This window comes from Danio rerio, chromosome 16 (genome assembly GCF_049306965.1).
Source record: "Danio rerio strain Tuebingen ecotype United States chromosome 16, GRCz12tu, whole genome shotgun sequence".
In the NCBI taxonomy this organism is placed as follows: domain Eukaryota; kingdom Metazoa; phylum Chordata; class Actinopteri; order Cypriniformes; family Danionidae; genus Danio; species Danio rerio.
Window position 1 is genome coordinate 30,389,464 of NC_133191.1, and position 6,146 is coordinate 30,395,609.

Here is a 6,146-nt window from a genome sequence, read left to right on the forward strand (position 1 = left end):
AATAGCACATTGTTATTTTCCCATATTTTTTTCAAGTCTTCCTTGAAGTATGTATGTATTTACATATATATAAATATATAAATATATATATATATATATATATATATATATATATATATATATATATATATATATATGTAAGCATGATTGTATGACTGAAGGTATGAAGAATGAATGAATAAATGTGTTTAACATAAGCAACAATGACTAAATTCATAGCAGTATTCATTGCAGTTAAAATTCATTATTCAACTATAAAGTAGAATCATGAAGCCCAGATTTTTTTTGTTGATATGTAAAGTGTATGAAGTCTCATGGAGTGGTACTTTGGCTCAGTGGTTATCACTGTCATCTCACAGCAAGAAGGTCGCTAGTTCAAGTCCTGGCTGAGCCAGTTGGCGTTTCTGTGTGGAGTTTGCATGTTCTCTCCGTGTCATATCACCCCAATTTTATCCTCCTTACACTGGTTACCTGTTAAGTTTCATATTGACTTAACTATAAAGTTTTAAATAATCTAGCTCCTGTTTACCTAACCAACATTCTGTCTTGCTGCAGTCCAACCTGCTCTTTAAGAACTGAAAACTCAGGGCTTCTGGTTGTACCTAGAATAGCAAAGTCAAGTAAAGGAGGTCGAGCCTTCTCATTTATGGCTCCTAAACTCTGGAATAGTCTTCCTGATAATGTCCAAGGCTCAGACACACTCTCGCAGTTCAAAATCTTTTTAGCACTGAGACTGATTCCTGTGAGATTCCAGGGACCGCCGGGTCTTCGTTGACTTCCTGTGTTCTCCAGCCTTTGGTGCTAGACTGGAGCTCTCCACAAGACATTTTGCCATATGAGAAATGGTTGTGCTAACTGAGACAGACCTCTCCCGAGTTATTTTTTTTTCCTTCACTTTCGCTCATTGGTAAAGTTCTTTTCCTCGCCACTGTTACCACTGGCTTGCAAAATTCGGGATTTGTAGAGCTGCGTATTCATGGATTACTCTTCAGTGTTTGGACTCCCAGCAGTAAATATTAAAACACATAGAACTGAACTGAGCTAATCTAAACTGAACTGAACTTAAACACTGAAAACTGAACTACACTGTTTCAATTCACTATAATCTTCTATGTGAAGCTGCATTGACACAATCTACATTGTAATTGTAAAAGCGCTTTACAAATAAAGAATTGAATTGACTGTGGGTTTCCTTTGGGTGCTCCAAAGACATGCCGTGTAAGTATATTGGATAAACAAAACTGGCAGTTGGGTATAAGTGTTTGTGTGTGTGAATGTGAGAGTGTATGGGTGTTTTCCAGTACTGGGTTGTGGTTGAAAGGGCATCTGCTTTGTAAAACATATACTGGAATAGTTGGTGGTTCATTCCGTTGTGACAACCCCTGACAGATAAGGGACTAACCTGAAGAAAAATCAATGAGTGAAGTCTCATCTATATAATTTAGTTAAAGACATCCTGGAGCAGTTTTCTCTCTGAGACTCTCTGACTGGTGAAATTTTTTTTTATCATCATTGGCAATGCAATTTTTCTACTAAATTCGCAAAATTCCACTATTCATAAAAACAAGTTCAATTTATGCAGACAGATAATAATAAAACTCGTAGCTCCTAAAAATTCCCAGATTAAAAGTTAAATTTTCAAGATGTAAACTCTTTTTGTAAGTTGAAATCATAGAAATTACAGTAATCGCAACGTGGCTTAAATGTACCTAATTCCTTAAGCATTTATTCAGTAATGGCTGGAAAGCAGGAAGTTTCACACACTCAACTTGTGCATTTAATAAATAATATGGTCCAAAAGGGTGGAGCCAACACAGGTCCCACTTCCTATGCCCTCTGCCTCAGGTGCCTGATGTGCTTGTTGACTTGTACATGTTCACTTCTGAACCCGAGCATCAGAGTTTGTGCAAGTGTGTACGAGTGTTCTCTCCCAGTGTAAAAATACTGCCCATATGATGGCAAGCGCGTGGCATGGTGCTGATGACACAAGTAGCGCCTCCAAATAGCTCCGCCAAGCCTAAAAATAGACTCCCTCAGAATGCAGCCAGCCACAAATACAGAGCAGCACTATCGTTTTACTCACCCTGCAAGAGAAAGAGAGAGAGAGCCTGTCCCCTTGTTTAACAGTTTCATTATGTGAGGAGTGCGTCACTGTGAGGTGGAAAAAAGTAGAAAAGAGAGGGAAAAAACTGAAGAAAGGAAAGGAAAGAAAGAGTGAGGGCGTAAGCTGGCAGAGGGAAACGCTTACCAGAGGGGATTATGGGGTTCAGCAAATGAAACCTGGATGTATTTGTGTTTTTGGATCTACTTGTTGGATCTGGTTGGTTATGTAATATTGAGATATACGCAAGTAAAAGAAGAAGAAAACAGGGATCTTGTTTCACCCTAAACAAGATAGGACCCTCAAAAAGGGGCCAAAAAGTGTAAAGTTGTACAGTTTGTGCCCCCGCTTTCCTATTTCACACAACTTAATAAATACCTCAACATATATATATATTTTTTTTGGATCTACTTGTAGGATCTGGTGGATTACATAATAATGAGATATACCCATGAAGAGAAAGAAGACAGTGGAATCTTGTTCCATCCTAAACAAGACGGGACCCTCAAAAGGGGGTCAAAATGTGTAAAGTTGTATAGTTTGTGCCCCACTCTCCTATATCACACAACTCGATAAATACCTTGACGTATTTGTGTTTTTTGATCTACTTGTTGGATCTGGTGGGTTACGTAATAACGAGATTTACGCAAGAAGAGGAAGAGGACAGTGGAACCTTGTTCCATCTTAAACAAGACGGGACCCTCAAAAGGAGTCAAAAAGTATAAAGTTGTATAGTTTGTGCCCCACTCTCCTATATCACAGTATCCAATAAATACCTTGACATATTTGTTTTTGGATCTACTTGTAGGATCTGGTGGGTTACATAATATTGAGATTTACACAAGAAGAGGAAGAAGACAGTGGAATTTTGTTCCATCTTAAACAAGACGGGACCCTCAAAAGGGGGTAAAAAAAAGTCTGAAGTCATGTGGTCTGTGCCCCCCTCAAAACACACTAACACACAACTCAAAAAAATACTTTGACGTATTTGTGTTTTTTGATCCACCTGTAGGATCTGGTGGGTTACATAATATTAAGATATACACAAGAAGAAAACAGTGATCTTGTTCCATGCTAAACAAGGTGGGACCCTCAAAAGGGGGTCAAAAAAGTATAAAGTTGTATGGTTTGTGCCCCCTCCTATGTCACACAATTGGATGCATTTGTGTTGTTGGATCTGCTTGATAGATCTGGTGGATTACGTAATATTGAGATATATGCAATAAGAGGAGGAAGACAGGGATCTTATTCCATCTTAAACCAGATGGGACCCACAAAAGGGGGTCAAAAAAGTCTAAAGTTATATGGTTTGTATGTATGGTTATGCATGACTTGTAACTGCCAGTTTGAACTGGTGGATTTCATAATAACAAGATCTACGAAAGAAGAAGACTACAACTACTGTGCTTTTGTTCCATCCCAAAAAGATGGGACCCTCAAAAAGGGGCAAAAAAAAAATTGTAAATTTGCATGGTTTGTGTTTGGTGAGCAGGTCTCCCCCCTCTTATATCACACAACTTAAACCACTTCCTCCTCCTCTGACATCATGCGGATGGCCCACTGCCCCTGATGCTCTCACCACCGCGATGACTCCACGCCAGGCCTCTCTCTCTCTCTTTCCACTCCTCCGCTTTGGCGCAGGACACACACATACACACACACACACCAGTAGCGTGTGACGCAGCCAGACTTGGTCGGGCTCCTGTGGCCTGGTTCTCAGAGGCAGCACTGACTGGACTCTTTGTCTCAGCGGCGGAGTTAAAAATAAAACCCGGGGAAGAGTTTGGCCAGCATTACACCAGTGTTAGTGATACGTTTCACCGACGTCTGGGGAAAAGAGACCCCTCTTACACACTCACACACCTCTCCCGGGAGCTGAACTCGCCATGAACTTGGATGTGAAAAACATCCCCAAGCAATGGGCCGCAGTGTTTTTCGGGAGCGTCCACAAAAACCGCCACCTCATGACGGAACACTTGTGTCATGTTGCGTAACTCAGACACACATGCAAATTAAACGCACGTCCATGTAAACATAGTGCTTTCATGCGGCTGGCGTGGTTGTGTATAAAATGGCCTTTTCCTTCTGATTAGTAAGTAGATGAAAAAAGGAGGGTATTTTATAATGGAGATTTTCGAGGAAGATTCTGAAATGTAAACCTCACAGATAACTTTTAACCCCGTTCTCCTATGTTCTCTCAAGTGTGCAGCGATTCTGAATGTACCTTTCTTTACACGAACACCTTATGTTTCATGCATTATATTAAAGCAAACTGCAGAAAAGGTTAAACAAAATGCAGGATTTCTCAGATGACAGTGTCACATTGTGTAGCTATTTTCAAATGTTTTTTTTTTCCTTTCCATAAAGGCAGAGAAGAGAATTATTCGCTGTATGGAATCAACTTAAAAGCAAAATGCAGAAATAACTAAATAGAAACATTGATACAATTGTAATGGGGTTATTTTATAGATGTAATAAGGGATATTATCATTTAGTAAGCACACTGTTAAATGTGATTAATTACTTTACTTTATAAAAGTAAGTAAACCTGTTGCCTTAAAAGCAACATGTAGATTTTACTTAAAAAAAGTCAGTAAACTCACTGACTTAACTGATAACTATAATTATGCACATACACTCATTGGCCACTTTATTAGGTACACCTTTCTAGCACTGCTTGAACCCGCTTTTGCCTTCAGAACTACATTAATTTTTTGTGGCATAGATTTAACAAGTTACTGGAAATATTCCTCAGAGATTTTGGTCCATATTGACCTGATAGCATCCCGCAGTTGATGCATGCACATCTATGATGCAAATTTACCGTTCAACCACATCTCAAAGGTGCTCTATTGGATTGAGATCTGATGATTGTGGAGGCCATTTGAGTACAGTGAGCTCATTGTCATGTTAAAGAAACCAGTCTGAGATGATTCTGGCTTTATGAGATGACGTGTTCCAGCTGGAAGTAGCCAACAGAAGATGGTTACACTATGGTCATAAAGGGATGGACATGGTCAGCAACAATACTCAGGTAGGCTGTGGAGTTGACATAATGCTCAATTGGTACTAATAAAATAAAGAAAATATCCCCCACACCATTACACCACCAGCAGCAGCCTGTACCATTAATACAAGGCAGGATGGATCCATGCTTTCATGTTGTTGATGCCAAATTCAGACCCTACCATCCAAATGTTGCAGCAGAAATCAAGACTCATCAGACAAGAAAATATTTTTTCAAATTTTCCTCTGCCCAATTTTGGTGAGCCTGTGTGAATTGTAGCCTCAGTTTCCTATTCTTAGCTGATAGGACTGGCACCTGGTGTGGCCTTCTGCTGCTGTAGCCCATCCACCTCAAGGTTCGACATGTTGTGCTTTCAGAGATGCTCATCTACATACCTCGGTTGTAACGAGTTGTTATTTGAGTTACTGTTGCCTTTCAATCAGCTCAAACTAGTCTGGCCATTCTCCTCTGACCTTCAGCATCAACAAGGCATTTGCGCCCACAGAACAGTCTATCACTGGATATTTTCTCTTTTTCCCTGAAAACCCTAGAGATGGTTGTGCGTAAAAATCCCAGTAGATCAGCAGTTTCTGAAATACTTAGACAAGCCCGTCTGGCACCAACAACCATGCCACATTCAAAGTTACTTAAATCACCTTTCTTCCCCATTCGGATGCTCGGTTTGAACTGCAGCAGATCGGCTAAACCATGTCTACATGGCTAAATGTATAGTTGCTGCCATGTGATTGGCTGATCTCTTTTTTAAGTTAAGTCAACTAATTGCTTTTAACAGTGTACAGTTTTATTATTGAATTAAAATAGTATTTTTTGTTTAAATAATATGTACCATATAAATGCACAACACACATTTAAAGTGTGTGTCTAACCAGTTTTATTGATCAGTTTATTAAAAGAATATATCAAGAAAGCTTTGCCTTTTGAAAAACACCCTTCTCATTATTTAATACAAAACGCAGTGTGTGCCTTGAAAAGTAAGACGACTATGAGAAGAGTGTGTTGGTAATTTAAAGCTGTTGC